General features: G+C 43.6%; 1 protein-coding gene across 2 annotated transcripts in view; it reads right to left on the bottom strand.

Annotated features, from left to right (window-relative positions):
• Positions 1–2,043, bottom strand: part of LOC120936216 (fucolectin-4-like) — a 66,358-nt gene extending 64,315 nt beyond the window's left edge. Inside the window, exons 1-2 of one of the 2 annotated variants that reach the window (XM_040348406.1) lie at positions 1,972–2,043; positions 402–542 (exon numbers count right to left, since the gene is read on the bottom strand). The gene's annotated coding sequence lies outside the window, so the exon portion shown is untranslated. The remainder of the gene's footprint in view (positions 1–401; positions 543–1,971) is intronic. The other variant, XM_040348408.1, reaches the window with a different exon arrangement.
• Positions 2,044–20,875: the final 18,832 nt, after the last annotated feature.

Below are 20,875 nucleotides of genomic sequence, written 5' to 3'. Positions count from 1 at the left end.
GGAAGAATGTCACAATCTTCCTTACTCCATACACAGAAAGTTTTGCATTCACTGAGATGAATATGTGACATTTATGAATGGATGTGATGCACGAGTGACCCGCTATTGGAACTGTACTCCAGAAAGAACTTTACATTTCTGATGTTGAGCGTTTAGTGTATGGGAGTAATGATACTAACAATTTTACTAAATGTATCAGCAGCCATACATCGGGTGCAAATCATTGGTGGTAACTTGTTATTACATTGCAAATTCCTAAAAACAGTTTTCACCCAGAGTTCAGCTTTAAAGGTTGACTCCAGTTTCGTGGGAAAAAAAAGTGTAAAAAAAAATATATATAAATAACAGCATATATAATTGCTACACAAGTCATATTGCAATTTAATGTTATTAAATATTACCTTTGCTTTTCAATCTGCGGCGCTGTAATTTTCTGTAACATTCAATGCAATATGGCAACTTGGAGGTGTTCTGTTCACTCTTTTGGAAATGTAGTTTACTGGTTGTGTGATTGCCTCACCGATTTTTCCCAGAAGTCTGCACTAAGATACAAATCAATTAGATTTTAGGCATCCTCTGCAACAAAAATATACTTTTTGGTGAGAAACCCTTAAAGGGTTAATCACTTCTAAAGGGATGTAGACCCTGCCACTTTTCTCATTGGAGCCCAGCAGGTGCATCAGCTGATAATAGTGATAACATCACTCCTTTTCAGATTTACCCTGCAGATTTACTTAGCAGCTTTTTCTTCAGATCAGAAACAAGTACATTTATTAAAATCCCTGCAATGTACATAGATTACCCAGAGAGAGGGGATTCTTTTTTTTTTTGCTTTTTTTTTTCCGACAAAAATAGAGATACTCTTTAAAGCGGGGGTTCACCCCCAAAACATTTTTTAACATTACATTCAGCCGAGTTGTCAGAATGACAATCGGCTGTTTTTTTTTATTTTATCGCCGTACATACCGTATTTTCACCGCCGCTTCCGGGAATGTCTTCTGCGAGACTGGGCGCTTCTAATTGATTGACATCCTTCCGACCGGCGCATACTGCGCGTCATGAGTTGCCGAAAGAAGCCGAACGTTGGTGCACAGGCGCCGTATAGAGCCGACTCGCAGTCCGGCTTCTTTCGGCAACTCGTGACGCGCTGTATGCGACGGTCGGAAGCCTGGCAATCAATTAGGAATGACCAGTCCCACAGAAGACATACCCGAAAGCGGCAGTTAAAATACGGTATGTACGGCGATGAGATAAGAAAAAAACAGCCGATTGTCATTCTGACAACTCGGCTGAATGTAATGTTAAAAAAAAAAATTTGGGTGAACCCCGGCTTTAAGCACTTTACAGGAAAGACCATTCTTCTAGTCCACAGCCTTGTCACTCTTAAAATAAATAGACTTATAAAAAAAATAAAAAAAAAATACAAAACAAAACTCTTACAATCAAGGTTCTTTTTTTTTTTTTTTTTTTTACACAATTTTATTATAGCGAAACATAACATATAGTAAGGATCTCCCAATAAAAGTGACATAAAAGATCAGTTTAAACACTGGCAGCAATTCAAAACATGAACAAAAAGCAGACCAAAAAAAAAAAAAAAAAATACGTTTTCCATTTAGGTTTGAAGCTTATAGTACCCAAACATATTGTATAGTATATGTGACATTATAATGATTTTATATATATATATATATATATATATATATATATATATATATATATACTACATATAAATATATATATATATATATATATATATATATATATATATATATATATATATATATATATATATAAAATGATAAATATAATAAAGTAAAAATGTAATACATAATATAAATAATATGCTGTATAATATAAAACATAATATAATAAAATTATATTTTATACAGTATATCGAGAGAGAGAGAGAGAGAGAGAGAGAGAGAGAGAGAGAGAGAGAGAGAGAGAGACATTTAAAAAAACCTTTACCTGTTTTTCTCTGAGGGTTTGAATATTTCCATTCACTTTTCTATCTGGAATAAGCTGCATATGAAAAACAACTGAACTTTAAATATATGTGTTAATAACCTATCAGTTTGGATTAAACTATGATTTTATCTGCCATTATAAATAAGGCAACACCCCAATGATAACACATTCATGTTCATTTCTATGTAAAGGTCATTATTAGCTGATAATATGCTGCACATAAAGAGGAAAGCATGGTTAGTAAAGTCTATAGAAGGTAGGGCTCATGGGCATAAAAAAAAACACATCATTTACAGGCATATAACATAATTTTAAATGTTTTTAACTTTTTTTTATATATATATTTTTTTATGTCTTTTATGTCTTTAAATGCAGTACTAAGTTAGCCTAGGTTGCCACACACATCAGGCATTTACATCAGCATTTTAAGAACAGCATTTTAGATCAGGGTTTGACAAATTTGCTTGGAATCTAGGAGCCAGCTAAAAAAGTTAGGAGCCAGAAAACGCGCCCCGTCCCGACGAGCTTGCGCGCAGAAGCGAACACATACGTGAGCAGCGCCCGCATATGTAAACGGTGTTCAAACCACACATGTGATTTATCGCCGCGATTGGTAGAGCAAGAGCAATAATTCTAGCCCTAGACCTCCTCTGTAACGCAAAACATGCAACCCTTAGATTTTTTTTAAACGTCGTCTATGAAGATTTTAAAGGGTAAAAGTTTGTCGGCATTCCACGAGCTAACGCAATTTTGAAGCGTGACATGTTGGGTATGAATTTACTCAGCGTAACATTAACTTTCATAATATTAAAAAAAATGGGGATAACTTTACTGTTGTCTTATTTTTTAATTAAAAAAAGTGTAATTTTTTCCCAACAAAGTGCGCTTGTAAGACCGCTGCGCAAATACGGCGTGACAGAAAGTATTGCAACAATCGCCATTTTATTCTCTAGGGTGTTAGGATAAAAAATATATATAATGTTTGGGGGTTCTAATTAGAGGGAAGAAGATGGCAGTGAAAATAGTGAAAAATTACATTAGAATTGCTGTTTAACTTGTAATACTTAACTTGTAATACCAACGGCCACCACCAGATGGCGCCAGCTCACATAAGGAAGAGCTGGGGACTTCACAAGGCTGCAAAGCCGCGGCCTCAATTAACGGACATCACGGGCCCCCCGCGATCGAGCGGCGGGGGAGGTGGGGGCCTAGTCCGCCGTGATCCTGGGGAAAAGGCGCTCCGCGGACTAGGCCGAAGCCGCGGCCTCACCTAAAACATCCTGCCGGCAGCGATCCTGGGAAATGGCCGCAAACGGCAGATGCCGCTCGCGGCCTTTTCCCAGGATCGCAGCGAGCTGTGGGCAGGATGTTTTAGGCGAGGCGAGGCTTCGTCCTAGTCCGCGGAGCGCCGGTCCTATGGAACAAAATATATATTTATTTATTTTTGCCCACCTCTTGCCAAGTCACCAAGATGCTATTTCTAGTTGCCATGGCGACCGGGATTTGTCGAGCCCTGTTTAAGATGCATAAAAAAATGCACCAAAGCTGCATTTAGAGAGGAGATTATGAACATATTTTATGTTTACTGTATATGTGTATATGCACACACATTTGATCTAGTGGCCAGAATAAATTTATATTCTGACAAGTAGAATGACCTTATACTCCACACCATGCACATGTAAACATGCATAATTACATGCCATAACAAGCATTTGTTATGCTCGATTACATGCATAACGCACATAATTACGTGCCAAAAAGAGTATTTTTACACTGGATTACGTACATACCACCGGTAATTACATGCCAAAACAAGTAACCAGCTTTTTTATGCTTGATTACATACATAAAACACATAATTACATGCCAAAATTAGAATTTTTTACGCTTTCTGTCATCTCCTGGCAGAAGAATCCAGCATAGACAGGAATGTTTTAATATGCCCATGTGCCCGCAGCCTTATGGCTGATTCATAGCATATGCAGCCTAGTGCATTTCTATTCTGCATCAAAAATGCATGGACAGTGTTTAGCATGGGTAACATGGATTCCGATGGCCCTAGTTCACACCACTGCAGTGTGTTCCAGCCAGTGGCAGCTGGTGCTCAAAACTTTTGGGGGGGCCAAACAAACTGAAAAAAAAAAAACATCAATTACAGCCACTGTGCCATCAAATGCAGCCACTGTGCCCATCAAACATTGCCACTGTGCCATCAAACGCAGCCACTGTGCCCATCAAATGGTACCACTGTGCCATCAAACTCATCAGTTTTTTTTTGCCATCTGTGTCCCATTGACAAAGCTCCCAAGTGTCCCTGATTTCGAGGGACTGTCCCTGATTTTGAACAAATCTGTCCCCTTTTCCTCCTCATTTGTCCCTCATTTTGGTCTGATCTATATAGTTGTATATAAAAAGCCTGATTTATCTTTCAAAAAGTGTTTTCCAGTACTAAATCTTTCATCCAAATTTTAAATTGCTGCATTTGTACATTTAAAAGCCAGTATAAAGGAATAGTAGTGGTAAAACAAAAGAGCTTGTAAGTTTACCTAATCATTTTTTTTTATATATAATTCCCCTTTAATGGGGCATGGCAGGGGGTGTGTCCTGTGCTTACATACTTTTGCTAATAAGTGTCCCTCATTCCCATCTCAAAAAGTTGGGAGGTATGCATTGTTGAGATTTCCCTTCACTTCCAGGAAGTTAGAGGAAATCCCTGCGAATTAAGGGAATTCCTTGGGCCCCCCAGGGAACCAGTGTCCCCATTGGAAGATTTCCCCTTTATTACTTTTTTGGAGACGACCCAAACTTTTAGATTTTTTTTTACTTTCAATGATAATGGTAAACGGGACAAATAGGGAGAATCTCTTTAACGGGGACACAGACAGCAATAAAAACTGAAAAAATTGATGTTGTAATCCTTCTCTACTCTATTCAAAACTAAAAAAAAAAAAAAAGTTTTGCCTTTAGTTATACTTTAACTGTATACAGTTGTCTGAATGCAATATTCTTTGAATATAGTGGTTCTCTAAAGCGAAGCTAACGTGTATCTGAACAACACAAACCAAAAACACGATTTAATAAATTTTTAATATTCAATGCAAACTCCCCCCATCCATCGGGAGCTTTCCAATCATGTGACTGCTATGACAGCAAATCATGGCGGTCCCGTGATAATAAACCCCGCCTTGCCTAAACCCCTTAAAGGTCCGGGAGGCACCAGCTCCATGGGGTTAAAGACTTTTATTAAATTTAAAGCCTAAAAAAATAGTTTCTCGTATTTGCTATATTGTGGTCTTTATTTTATCTGTTTAACTAGTTGCCGACCGCGCGCCGTCATTCTACGGTGGCAGGTCGGCTCTCCTGGGCGAGAGCCCCTAGCTCTACGTCGGTCGCGTGAACGGCAAGGGGGCACGCGTGCGCCTCCCCGCCGTTCCCAATGATCAGATTCGTTTCAGAACTGATCAATCATCAGGTCCAGGCCAATAAAATCTGGCCTGGACCTGGTGATCACTCTCAGCCAATGGTTGTTTTGTAAACATTGACAGGGGAAGTACTGCTCTCTCCCTTGTGTCGGTCTTTTCGTTCCAGACCGAGAGGGAGAGAGCATCTAAACGTGAGTTGCACAACAGCACACTAACACCAGGTCACATAGGCATACATTTAACCCCCCGATCACCCCCTGATCACCCCCCAAATTAACCCCTTCACTGCCTGTCACTGTGTCACCCAGTACAGCGATCAGATTTTTTTTTTTATCGCTGTACTAGTGTCATTAGTGACTAAAATAATTGTTAGGGTAATTAGTCTTAGGCCCTAATAAGTCAAGGGACCCCCCCTAACCCCCCCCAATAAAGGTTTAACCCCTTGATTACCCCCTGTCACCAGTGATCACAGTATAAGTGTCACGGGTGACACAGTTTAGCTAGTTTATTTTTTATAGCATCAAGGCACCCGCCATATGTTTTGCAATAAAGTTTTAACCCCCTGATCGCCCGGCGGGTGATCAAAGTTTGGTTTTAGCGCCAGATAGGGTCTGCGTCGCCCCCAGGCAGCGTCAGATTAGTTGAAAATATACAAAATGCCCAGACGGTGACCCTAAGGGGTAAGGTTACCTCTGGGCAAGAGGCTACTGTAGGCAAAATACGGACTATACTCAATTTATGCAAAAATATTAAATTTAATGAATTATTAATTAGTTACATAACATGATTAAAATCGATCAACTGTAAATACAAATTGAAAATGTGGCAGAGCTATTTGATGAAACAAGAAGCTCCCGCAATAGCGGTTGTGAAGTTATCAGACAAACAAAGTTCAGGTCAGTGCATGGGACACTTTTCTTTTTCTATTTAGCGTCAGATTAGTGCCAGTAGCGCTAACACGCACGCACCATACGCCTCCCTTAGTGGTATAGTATCTGAATGGATCGATACCCGATCTGATCAGATCTATACTAGCGTCCCCTGCAGTTTAGGGTTCCCAAAAACGCATTGTTAGCGGGATCAGCCAAGATACCTGCTTGCACCTGCGTTTAGCCCCTTCGCCCAGCCCACCCCACCCAAGTGCAGCATCGATCGATCGATCACTGATACAAAACACAAAAACACATAACTGCAGCGTTGGCAGAGTCAGGCCTGATCTCTGCGATCGCTAACAGTTTTTTTTGTAGCGCTTGACTCAGTCGCTAACAGGTCAGGTGCTTTTTTGCCTGTGAATCTTACCACTGTACCCCTAAATTTAGAGCCCAAAATTGCAAATCGAAGGTACAGTGGTGAAGAGGCCTACTTGTTTCTGAGCCTGGCAGATAGTGAGGAGGAGGTCACGCATCTGTCAAATTCTAGCTCAGAATACGATCCTGTAGACGACAGTGGCTCCCTGACATGATAGCTCTGACGACGGAGTTGTGGTCCCTGCTAGGGTCAGGCGTACCAGACCCCGATCTTCTGCTGTTGCTGAGGTGCAAGAACCGCAGGGCTCTCGTATGGAGCAGAGAAGTACTAGCGCCGCTATTCCTTCTGGTGAACTGGCAAGCACCAGCGGCCTAGTACATCCTGGTCATACATCCAGCACTGCAGTAACACTTGGTGATGTGGCGAGTCCCATAAGTGCAGGTCAAGCTGGAGAGGTGGCAAGCACAAGTAGTGTCCCGCTGCCACCAAGAAGAAGACGACAAAGACAGGCCCGTCCCCATAGTGCCCTTCCTGCTGCATTCGCCATTCCTGATTGGGTACCCACCACTTCTGCAGCACCCGTACTTCCCCCATTCACTGGCCAACCCAGAATTCAGGTGGATACAGTTGATTTTACGTCACTGGATTTTTATTCGCTGTATTTCACGGAAGATCTCTATAGATCTATTGTGGACCAAAGCAATTTGTACGCTGGTCAATACATCGCCGCTAATCCCCAGCTGTCCCTTGCCAGAGATTGGAAGCCACTTATGGTTTCCAAATTTAAGATTTTTCTGGGCCTTTCCCTCATCATGGGCATGACTAAAAAGAGTGAGCTGCGGTTGTATTGGTCCACGCACCCAGTTCACTATATGCCCATTTTCTCTGCCTCCATGGCCAGGACACGATATGAGCAGATTGCGGTTCATGCATTTCAGTGACAATGAACTCTGTCGTCCTCGGGGAGACCCTGGATTCGATCGGCTCTACAAAATTCGGCCCCTCGTAAACCACCTCAACGAACGGTTTGCAGCCTTGTATAATCCCCAAGTTGTCTGCGTTGATGAGTCCCTGATTAAGTTTTCTGGCCGCTTGTCATTCAAACAATACCTTCCCAGCAAGCGTGCCAGATACGGGGTCAAGATGTATAAGCTCTGTGACAGGGCAACAGGCTATACAGCTTTATGGTTTACGAGGGAAAAGACAGTCACGTAGAGCCGGAGAATTGCCCAGATTACATAGGGAGCGCTGGTAAGATAGTGTGGGAATTGGTGTCACCCTTATTCGGAAAGGGGTACCACTTGTACGTGGACAATTATTACACAAGTGTGCCACTTTTTAGTCACCTATTTGATTATGGAATTGGTGCATGTGGCACCGTGCGACCTAATCGCCGGGGCATCCCCCAACGGCTTGTAGAATCCCGTCTTAGTCGGAGGGAGAGAGCCTGCTTACAGTGTAATCATTTGTTAGCAGTGAAGTGGAGGGATTCACGGAATGTTTTCGTTCTGTCCACGCTTCACACAGACACGGCAGTCCAAATTCCTACGGCGGCTGGTGTTGTGGAGAAACCCCTCTGTATCCACGAGTACAACCTTAACATGGGAGGGGTGGACCTCAATGACCAGTTGTTGGCGCCGTACCTAATTGCCCGTAGGTCCAGACGCTGGTACAAAAAAGTGTCTGTTTATTTGTTTCAATTGGCTTTGCAGAACGCTCATGTGCTATACAGAGCTTCAGGACGGACTGGATCCTTCCTAAAATTCCAGGAAAAGATCGTCGAAGCCCTTCTGTTTCCAGATGGTGCTGTGCCCCACCTTCCCAACGCAAATGCAGTGAGCCGGCTGTATGAGAGGCATTTTCCTTTTGTCCTCCCTGGTATCCCTACCCAAAGAACCCGCCAAAGAAGATGTCGTGTCTGTAGCAAACTCGGATTTAGGTGTGACACCCGCTTTTATTGTCCCGACTGTCCTGACCAACCTGGTCTCTGCATTGGTGTATGTTTCAAATGCTACCACACACTAGTTGAGTTTTAGCGTAGGATACAGCACCACACAGTCCTAGGCACACTAACACAGGGTCTCGGGAATATGTGATGGCCATCACATTTTGAGAGACCATAATCTGCAACGTTCAGTTAACAGTTTTCTTACAGTTTTTATAAAAGTGAAAAAAAGTGGAAAAAAAACTCACACAAAAACACAAAAAATATATAAAATAAAAAATCCAAAAATAGTTGTGGTTGTATTTTTCTCCTCTCTTTATTGTTCTCTTATGTTCACTCTCTACTGTCCACTCACTATTGTTCTATATCTATTCTCTCTATTTTTACAATGTTTTATTGTATTTGCTTTGCAGGTATGGTATGTTATACTGTAATGTTTGTTTTATTGTTAACCATCATTTGCTTAGCAGGTACGCCATTCAGTTGCATCACGGATTTATTTAGCGTGACAGCAACAGCGTTTGCTCCCACGATATATAAAGCCGCGACTCCAACGCTGTAGGAGGTGATTTCACCACCACAGTTAAAAAAAGAGCATATATGCCGAAGCATGGGGGCATTAGGGGCGGAGGAACGATTTTGCTCCTAATGCCACGTACATACGGTCGAAATTCCGACGGAGGCTTGCCCGTGGAAAAGTTTGACCGTGTGTATGCGGCATAACTTTTTTTGCGGGGGGGATGCCCCCATGCTTCGGCATATATATTTTTTAGGCACAGGTTGCGTTAAAAAATGTTTTATTTTTTACTGTTTTTTTTTTTTTTTTGGTAGTTGCTTTGCAGGTATGGTATAGTAAGATCTTACTGTTAAAATGTAATGTTACTTTGTTATAATGTTAACCATCATTTGCTTAGCAGGTACGCCATTCAGTTGCAGCGCGCATTTATTTAGCGTGACAGCAACAGCGTTTGCTCCCACGATACATAAAGCCGTGACTCCAACACTGTGGGAGGTGATTTCACCACCACAGTTAAAAAAAGAGCATATATGCCGAAGCATGGAGGCATTAGGGGCGGAGGAGCGATTTTGCTCCTAATGCCGCGTACATACGGTCGAAATTCCGTCGGAAGCTTGCCCGTGGAAAATTCCGACCGTGTGTATGCGCCATAACTTTTTATGCGGCGTACATACGTGTGTGATCGGCATAACTTTTTTGCGTGAGGATGCCCCCATGCTTCGGCATATATAAATGGTGCATGTATGCCCATCATTAGAAGTGGGTGGATAAAGGGAGGTATTTCTAATGGTGGGCATACCCACCGATCAATCTCTTTTTTTCGTTCAGCCAACAGGCTGCATGAAAAAAAAAAAGATTACAATACATGTCCAACAAGAACCATCAACGTATGTAGTTGCTGGACTTTGAATGGTTATACCAGAATGATGCCTGCAGGTTTAGGTATCACCTTGGTATTATTCTTTTCAGCCAGCGGTCGGCTTTCATCTAAAGGCAATCCTTGCGGCTAATTAGCCTCTAAACTGCTTTTACAAGCAGTGGGAGGGAATGTCCCCTCCCCGGATATAAACTGCGCCATTGGGAAAGTGGGAAAACATTTTATCACACCGATCTTGGTGTGGTCAGATGCTATAAGGGCAGAGGAGAGATCTAGGGTCTAATTTTTTAAAAAAAGAGTACCTGTCACTAACTATTGCTATCATAGGGGATATTTACATGCCCTAAGATAACAATAAAAATTATAAAAAATAAATAAAAAAAGTAAGGAACAGTTTAAAATCAAATTAAAAAATCAAATTAAATAATAATAATAATAATTAAAAAAAAGCACACTTCCCCCCCCCCCCTTGCTCTCGCGCAAAGGCAAACGTAAGTGTCAGTCTGGCGTCATATGTAAATAGCAATTGTACCATGCATGTGAGGTATCACCGCGAAGGTCAGATCGAGTGCAGTAATTTTAGCAGCACACCTCCTCTGTAAATCTAATGTGGTAACCCGTAGAGGCTTTTAAAGACTTTTAAAAATGTATGTAGTTTGTCGCCACTGCGCATTTGTGCGCAATTTTAAAGCATGTCATTTAAGACCACTTAAGACCCGGACCTTTAGGCAGCTAAAGGATCCGGACAGTTTTTGCAATTCGGCACTGCGTCACTTTAACTGACAATTGCGCGGTCGTGCGATGTGGCTCCCAAACAAAATTGGCGTCCTTTTTTCCCACAAATAGAGCTTTCTTTTGGTGGTATTTGATCACCTCTGCGGTTTTTATTTTTTGCGCTATAAACAAAAATAGAGCGACAATTTTGAAAAAAATTCAATATTTTTTACTTTTTGCTATAATAATGATCCCCAAAAATATATAAAAAATATATTTTTTCCTCAGTTTAGGCCGATACGTATTCTTCTACCTATTTTTGTTTAAAAAAATCGCAATAAGCGTTTATTGGTTGGTTTGTGCAAAATGTATAGCATTTACAAAATAGGGATAGTTTTATTGCATTTTTATAAAAAAAAAATTTTTACTACTAATGGCGGCGATCAGCGATTTTTTTCGTGACTGCGACATTATGGCGGACATTTTTGGGACCATTGTAATTTTCACAGCAAAAAAAGCATTAAAAATGCATTGTTTACTGTGAAAATGACAATTGCAGTTTGGGACTCCAGGCTCAGCGGTCAGCTGCATTTGTACAGTGCTTTTAGCTGCGGTTACGTTTAGCCGCGGCACGATATTGAATGGGGATCCGACTTGGATCCCTGCCAATACCAAGCACTGCGTTTGGTATGAATCTTGAAGGGGAACTCCACGCCAAATTTCAAATAAAAAACCGGCATGGGTTCCCCCTACAGGAGCATACCAGGCCCTTGGATCTGCTATGGATTTTAAGAAGACACCCCGTACGGCAAAAAAACAGCGTGGGGTTCCCCCCAAAATCCATACCAGACTCGTATCCGAGCAGCAGCCGGGCCGGTCAGGAAAGGGGTGGGGACGAGCGAGCGCCCCCTCTCCTTAACCGTGCCCCTACCCATTCACCTGGCGGAAAAAAAATATGTAAAAAATAACACGACACAGGGTTATTAAAGTAATTTATTAGTCAGCTCCGGGGGCCCCCCTTTCTTCTTTAGCTCTTTTACGAGGGGGGGCTGCTTCTTCGATGTCTTCTGGGGGGGGGGTGTGCAGGTCTTCACCGCCGTCTGGTTCTCTTCCGCCGGGGGGGCGCTTTCTTCTTTAGCTCTTTTACAGCGGCCCCCTCCTGGGCATCCCATTCGACGTCTTCTGTGGGGGGGGGATGTGCAGGTCTTTACCGCCGTCTGGTTCTCTTCCACCGGGGGGGGGCGCTTTCTTCTTTAGCTCTTTTACAGCGGCCCCCTCCCAGGCTTCACATTCGACATCTTCGGCGGGGGGGGGGATGTGCAGGTCTTCACCGCAGTCTGGTTCTCTTCCGCCGGGGGGGGCGCTTTCTTCTTTAGCTCTTTTACAGCGGCCCCCTCCAGGGCGTCTCATTCAATGTCTTCGGTGGGAGGTGCCCGGGCTTCTGTCGCCTTCTGCCTTCTTCTCCTTCTCTTCTTCTTCTCCTCCTCCTCCTTCTCCGATGTTGACACGTCACTTCCTCCCGATGCAATGCCGTGTGCGGCAGCTCGCACCGATTTATATAGGCCTCTTATGACGTCACAGTCCCATCATGCTCCGGGCACCCAGAGCATGATGGGACTGTGACGTCATAAGAGGCCTATATAAATCGGTGCGAGCCGCCGCACACGGCATTGCAGCGGGAGGAAGCAACGTGTCAACATTGGAGAAGAAGAAGGAGGAGGAGGAGAAGAAGAGAAGGAGGAGAAGGCAGAAGGCGACAGAAGCCCGGGCACCTCCCGCCGAAGACGTCGAATGAGAAGCCCTGGAGGGGGCCGCTGTAAAAGAGCTAAAGAAGAAAGCCCCCCGGCGGAAAAGAACCAGACGGCGGTGAAGACCTGCACAACCCCCCCCCCCCCCAAAGACGTCGAATGAGAAGCCCGGGAGGGGGCCGCTGTAAAAGAGCTAAAGAAGAAAGCGCCCCCCCCGGCAGAAGAGAACCAGACGGCAGTGAAGACCTGCACATCCCCCCCAGAAGACATCGAAGAAGCAGCCCCCCCTCGTAAAAGAGCTAAAGAAGAGAGGGGGGGCCCCCGGAGCTGACTAATAAATTACTTTAATAACCGTGTGTCGTGTTATGTTTTACATATTTTTTTTCCGCCAGGTGAATGGGTAGGGGTACCCATACTCATTCACCTAGGGTGGGGGCCGGCATCTGGGGGCCCCTTTATTAAAGGGGGCTCCCGGATTCCGATAAGCTCCCCTCCCGCAGACCCCGACAACCAACGGCCAGGATTGTGACACAGTGCACTGCGGTTACCTGTGGTTATGTGCCGATAGCTGCGGAATTTCGCAGCTGGACGCATCCAGTTCTATTTTTCTATTTAAACCGCAGGTAATCGTAGTGTGTGAATGATGTCATAGGAAAGCATTGTGTGCTTCTAGCTGCGGTAAAATCTGCAGCTAAAAACACCATTCTATCCGTCCGTGTGAAAGGCCCCTGAGGGAAAGGAAATAAAAGAGAAAAACAAACACCCACAAACAAATGTACATAGCAATGGTAATAAAACAAGCATAGTTAGTAAGATAAGACGGAGGGAGGGCTATAGACTGGGGGGTGATAATCACAGAGGGGGGGGTCGAAAAACTGTAGTATAATGCGTAAGGAAACCCATGACTAAATTCAGGCCGTTATTTTTTGTGTCTTAGGCCTTGTACTCACGAGCAGACATGTCCGATGAAACCGGTCCGCGGACTGTTTTCATCGGACATGTCTGCCCGGGGACTTCTGTTCGATGGCTGTACACACCATCGAACAGAAGTCCGCGCGTAAACAATACGCGGGGCGTGTCCGCGGTGTCGCCGCGTCGATGACGCGGTGTCGCCGCGACAATGACGCAGCGACGTGGGCGGGCCTGCCTTTTAAATGCTTCCACGCATGCGTCGAAGTCATTCGACGCATGCGAGGGATGGCGGGCGGCCGGACATGTACGGTAGGTCTGTACAGACGACCGTACATGTACATGTCCGACCTGTCCGATCCGCCCGAAAATGGTCCGCTCGGGCCTACACACGGCCAAACATGTCTGCTGAAACTGGTCCGCGGACCAGTTTCAGCAGACATGTTTGGCCGTGTGTACGGGGCCTAATAGAAATATCATTCTTAGTTCAAAAGTTTTCCTTTCCTGGATAGTTCTGAGATTCCCTGTAAGAACAAAAACATTGAGGTCTTCTATAGTGTGGTCCGGTTGTGAAAAAAGATGTCCCATAGTTGTGCAGAAACATTTTCTTTATGTTCCTTGATGGTGTGTCTGTGCAAAACCTGTCCTGTTGGGGGGCGCATGCGCGGCGCGATGCTGAGAGGACTCGCCTGAGCCGAGCTACGCGAGACCTGGGCTTTCTGATCGGATTACCCAGGGCTTTTTTGCACCTTCAGCGGCGATTTCACCTGGCACCCCTGCGGGAACATCCAGTGCATGCCATCCGCTAGGAAGAAGCGGATTCGGAGCTCCGGCCATACCCTCACCAACTTTCTCCTCGATATGGAGCAGAGACACAGCAAGGTGTCCCAAGATGGCACCGGCCAGCACGAGGAGACACAGGCCTGCACAGACTTTCACTCAGCTCTATCCCACCCAAGCCAGCATAACAGTGAGTACAACTCCTCTCTCTCCAAAGCTGATCTGGACGCAAGCCTAACAGCAATATTTAATAAGCTGGTAGATAAAATTGAAAAAGAAGTCCATAACTCCACAGCGGCCCTTTCCCAGGAGATTGCCAGCATTGGTAACTGTACAGATCTCCTTGAAACAAAACATGACGAGCTCTCCCTGGCTCACAATGACCTTAGAAAAGACTATGAGAACCTGGCAGACAACTTTGCCTTTATGCAGGCACAGGTAGAGGACCTTGACAACCGAAATCGCCGCCATAACATCAGGCTGCGCGGGGTTCTTTCACAGTCTTTTGCCAGATAAACCACCATCTGCCTTCATTTGTGACAGGATTCACAGAGTGCTCCGTCCCAAACCCCCCTCTGACAACCCCCCAAGGGACATAATTATGTGTATGAGAGACTTCCTGATCAAGGATGACATCATGCGCGCCTCCAGGAATTCCCCCAATCTCATTATGGAAGGCAAGAGAATCCAGATTTACCTAGATATTTCTCCTGCTACCCTGGACAGGAGACACAGGATGAAAGAAGTCACCAACATATTGCAAGCCGCCAGAATTAAGTATCGTTGGGGATTCCCCTTTAAGCTTACACATAATGGATCGACATACACTGTATACAACGTCACTGAGGGAAAGGAACTGCTGGTAAAACTAGGCCTATTAACCCAAGACCCTCATATCCGCCCTCCCGCCACACCTAGGCCTTCTCCGATCTGGTCTTCCCCGTCCACCAGACGCAGTCAGAGAGACCAAAGAAGATTGATCCAATCTTTTCAAAATCAACCCTTCTGAATTTGTGTGGTCATTTTGCAACCGTTTTCATTTTATTTTTTCTCCTTTTTTCTTATTATTTGTTCCCCCCACCAGAGGATGCTACTAGCACGTGATACATCATCATCTTCTTCAGAGGTTCACCCAAGAACTCATCCCAAGAGACTCTCCTCAGCTGCCTACCCTTTCTGGACAGGTCATGGTAGGTCTGCACACTTACCATGAGTTCATGGTCACACGACTTTGTCCCAACACCAACTAACAAGATCTTGCCTTATCCCTGGTGTATTTTTGATCATAGCCGTGTCTCTGCTCTTGAAACTAAACTGACTATTATGATCATTCCTGTCTCCATAATTGTATTGCCCGTGACCAATGCTCTTCATATGTTGACTGCTGCATTTGCACTATGTGGTCTCGGTGCTGTTGGTCCGCTTCATTGCACCATTCGATCCGGTTGGGGCTCCCGCCCCATGCACATATTAACCCTTATTTCACTTAATTTTTTTTTTCTCAAGATGCCTGGAGCATCTGTCGTCGCTAGATTGACCCCACTCCTACAGCCGTACTTGACTGCTGCTCCATTTTCGGATTGGGGTATCACTCGTGCGGTTTGTGGGCTAGGGACATTTTTGTCTTTTGTCTTGCTACTTGTTTTTGTTGTATGATTGACAGGCTTCCTCCTGTCTCCAAAGTTTGTTTACTAGTATACTACTTATTTTTGTGGATCACGCTGATGGCCACTAAGGCCACTTATTTGATAAGCATCATTTTTGACAGTCACATGATTGATATATTCTCACTGGTTTGTTACTCATTCATTGTGTTATCTTTTGTTTCATTGCTCCATTTCAGATATGTATGCCAAATCTATGTTCCCTCTTATGATGCATTCTGGACAATACCCCTAGCGATAGCCATTAAGGCAGAGTATTACAGCTGGGGCCAGGGCCCCAGGTTTTACGTCCTTATTGAATTTTCTCTGCTGATAGGACCCACAATATCTGCCCATGGGTCTTAAGATTGTTTCCCACAACACGGAGGGTTTTAACTCACCCCACAAGCGCAAAAAGGCATTCCAACACTACAAGTGTCTGGGGCGGATATTATCCTACTCCAAGAAACTCATTTTGCCACATCCAATCACCCCACGTTTTTTAACAGGTCGTATGATCAACACCATTACACAACTTTCTCTAACAAGACCCGAGGAGTAGCGATATTTATCCGTAATTCCGTCATTTTCGATATTCATCACATATTTAAGGACCCTGACAGTCGCTTTATCATTATAAAAGGCACTATTAATAACAGAGCGATTACAATTGCATCTGTGTATGCCCCAAACGATTCCCAAACTACCTTTTTTTCTAACTTTTTTAACACCCTTGATCGTTTTCACTCCCCCCATATAATCCTAGGTGGAGACTTTAATCTAACTGCACACCCTGCCTTGGACAGAAGCAAAATCTCCCCCTCCTCCAAGTCGTTCTCCAAAACAATCAACAGACACATTAACAAGCTTCAACTTATTGATTCTTGGAGAGCTCATAACACAGGTGTTAAGGCATATACACATTACTCCCAGCCCCATGATTGCTACGCCAGGCTGGATTACATTTTCTTCACTCCTATTTTGCTAGCCAACTCATCTCAAGCACATATACATCCATACCCATGGTCTGACCATGACATCACTTAATTTGATACATCACATGTAGGCCTCTCCCCTTCATTATTTAATTGGTGCCTTAACGATTTCCTCCTGACGGACTCTGTCAGTAAAAATTCCATCTCAACCCACATTGACAACTATTTCTTGGAAAACATTAATGATGACACACCCCCCACATCTCTTTGGGTTGCTCACAAAGCAGTTCGGAAACTCGCAGCAACTAAGAACAGGGAAAGGTTGGCGGACATAAAATGCCTGACAAATGATTTAAATCATTTATATAACAAACTACAACACTCAAAATATCAGGACATCACACAAGAGATCCAATCCAAACGCCGGGCCCTTGACCTCATTTTGTCAGCTAACACGGAAAGATCCCTTAGGTTCTCAAAGGCCAAATTTCTATTGCACAGTAACTCTCCCTCGGTAATGTTTGCCAGGAAGCTGAATCAAGATAACAACTTATCTTGTACAAATTAAGAGACAACAATGGAAACCTTATCACACATCCACAAGGAGTACTTAGTATATTCACAGATTTTTACAAAAACCTATTGTCTGACCCAGGTATTCGATCAGATGTACATTTCAATTCCTGGCTGAACAATTTGCAACTCCCTTCCCTAGATCAACATCAAACTGATGCCCTTAATAGACCCTGTACAGTTGAAGAGATCTCCCATATAATCAAAACTCTTAAAGTGTCCATGGCCCCTGGCCCAGATGGACAACCTCCTATTACAGGGAGTGCAGAATTATTAGGCAAGTTGTATTTTTGAGGATTAATTTTATTATTGAACAACAACCATGTTCTCAATGAACCCAAAAAACTCATTAATATCAAAGCTGAATATTTTTGGAAGTAGTTTTTAGTTTGTTTTTAGTTTTAGCTATTTTAGGGGGATATCTGTGTGTGCAGGTGACTATTACTGTGCATAATTATTAGGCAACTTAACAAAAAAAAAATATATACCCATTTCAATTATTTATTTTTACCAGTGAAACCAATATAACATCTCAACATTCACAAATATACATTTCTGACATTCAAAAACAAAACAAAAACAAATCAGTGACCAATATAGCCACCTGTCTTTGCAAGGACACTCAAAAGCCTGCCATCCATGGATTCTGTCAGTGTTTTGATCTGTTCACCATCAACATTGCGTGCAGCAGCAACCACAGCCTCCCAGACACTGTTCAGAGAGTGTACTGTTTTCCCTCCTTGTAAATCTCACGTTTGATGATGGACCACAGGTTCTCAATGGGGTTCAGATCAGGTGAACAAGGAGGCCATGTCATTAGTTTTTCTTCTTTTATACCCTTTCTTGCCAGCCACGCTGTGGAGTACTTGGACGCGTGTGATGGAGCATTGTCCTCCATGAAAATCATGTTTTTCTTGAAGGATGCAGACTTCTTCCTGTACCACTGCTTGAAGAAGGTGTCTTCCAGAAACTGGCAGTAGGACTGGGAGTTGAGCTTGACTCCATCCTCAACCCGAAAAGGCCCCACAAGCTCATCTTTGATGATACCAGCCCAAACCAGTACTCCACCTCCACCTTGCTGGCGTCTGAGTCGGACTGGAGCTCTCTGCCCTTTACCATTCCAGCCACGGGCCCATCCATCTGGCCCATCAAGACTCACTCTCATTTCATCAGTCCATAAAACCTTAGAAAAATCAGTCTTGAGATATTTCTTGGCCCAGTCTTGACGTTTCAGCTTGTGTGTCTTGTTCAGTGGTGGTCGTCTTTCAGCCTTTCTTACCTTGGCCATGTCTCTGAGTATTGCACACCTTGTGCTTTTGGGCACTCCAGTGATGTTGCAGCTCTGAAATATGGCCAAACGGGTGGCAAGTGGCATCTTGGCAGCTGCACGCTTGACTTTTCTCAGTTCATGGGCAGTTATTTTGCGCCTTGGTTTTTCCACACGCTTCTTGCGACCCTGTTGACTATTTTGAATGAAACGCTTGATTGTTCGATGATCACGCTTCAGAAGCTTGCATCCCTCTGCAAGATATCTCACTATTTTTGACTTTTCTGAGCCTGTCAAGTCCTTCTTATAACCCATTTTGCCAAAGGAAAGGAAGTTGACTAATAATTCTGCACACCTGATATAGGGTGTTGATGTCATTAGACCACACACCTTCTCATTACAGAGATGCACATCACCTAATATGCTTAATTGGTAGTAGGCTTTCGAGCCTATACAGCTTGGAGTAAGACAACATGCATAAAGAGGATGATGTGGTCAAAATACTCATTTGCCTAATAATTCTGCACTCCCTGTATAAAAAAATGTTCCCCCCTTCTAGCCCCTAATCTTATGAAACTTTTCAATCATATTCTGGATTGCAACCAGTTCCCAGAGGAGATGCTTTTGGCTAACCTCTCACTGATCCCTAAACCCAACAAGGATCACACCCTCCCCCATAATTTTCATCCTACAGTATATCGGTATTAAATAACGATCTGAAGATCTTTGGTAGAATCCTTGCGGATAGACTGGCTAAGGTTATTTCCCCTTTAATACATCATGATCAAACAGGTTTCATACCAGGTAGGCAGATAGTAGACAACATCAGGCTGGTAACTAATGTTATCCAAGACGCCAATCTGTACTCTCGACAAGCCTGTCTCTTGAGCTTAGACATACATAAGGCTTTTGACAGCGTGAGTTGGTCCTTCTTAAATAAGCTTCTCCCCAAGTTTGGAATTTCGGGTAATTTCCTACAGGGCTTTAATGCTCTATACAATTCGCCTCAAACTCGTATTAGGATCCCGGCAACAATTCAGAGTTCTTTCCACTTGGTAGGGGTACAAGGCAGGGATGTCCCCTATCCCGCTCTTATTCGCACTAGCCATAGAGCCCCTAGCTCACGCCATAAGAAACAACACTGATATTCGAGGATACCTTAAGGACGGGTTGGAATTTAAAATCAGCATGTATGCAGATGATGCCCTGGTGTTCCTTACAGAACCCCTACTATCCATTCCTGTTCTTCTTGAAACATTAAATCATTTCCATGTCATTTCAGGCCTTAAAATTAATACTAATAAATGTTCGGCCCTCCCACTCAACCTATCTTCAGATTTACAGGGTTTGCTACGAAATAACTTCCCATTTATTTGGTGTCCCCACTCCTTTAGATATCTGGGAGTCAATATTACATCTTCACACACACTTCTATATAAGGCTAATTATCTCCCCATCATTACACGCATAGGATCTCTTCTGAATACCTGGTCCTCATATCACATCTCCTTTTTAGGCAGAGTCTGTGCTATTAAAATGAATATTATCCCTAAATTACTCTATTTTTTTTTGTTCCCTTCCTATAATCGTCCCAAAAACCAAGATTGAGGGCATCCAAAGAACCATCAACAAATTCATTTGGGCAGATAAGAAGCCCAGATACAGCTATGCTCTCTTGCGCCGTCCACAATCAAAAGGCGGTCTGGGTCTACCTAATCTCTGGCATTATTATCTGGCCACAAAACTTTCCCAATTGTCACAATGGTTCTCCCCTTCGCAGGATTTGCCATGGAAGAAATTTGAAACCACCTAATTTTACCATTCCATCTTCAGGGCATACTGTGGTCTAACAATGTGCTTTACAGAAAGCTCTCCGAACTTAATTTAATTGTGGCCCATCTCTTTCAACTCTGGATACAAATAAAAGACACCCACTTGCTTTCCTCGCCTATCTCCCCCCTCACATCCTTTCTAGGCAACACCAGACTCAATTTAGCCTATACTAACAGACAACACTTTTCATCTTGGATAGACAATAACCTTACTACACTGTCCTCACTACAATCCAAATGGGTGTTTAAATCCTTTGCAAGGATACAAAGGGACTACAATCTCCCCCCTTCAGAGATAGAGAACTACAGGCTGACAAAGTCTTTTTATACACAACACTTCTTACTCTCCACCCCCTCCACCAACACTTTATTTGAGAGGATATGTCTATCCTCCTCAAGAGATAGAGGGATGATCTCTCGCCTATATAACTACCTTAATAACCTTGACCTGCATGACAAGTCCACTCAGATGCTTCACTGGGAGGAGGATC

The sequence above is a fragment of the Rana temporaria genome, chromosome 4 (genome assembly GCF_905171775.1).
Source record: "Rana temporaria chromosome 4, aRanTem1.1, whole genome shotgun sequence".
NCBI lineage: Eukaryota > Metazoa > Chordata > Amphibia > Anura > Ranidae > Rana > Rana temporaria.
This window is presented reverse-complemented; position numbering and strand designations above follow the sequence as displayed.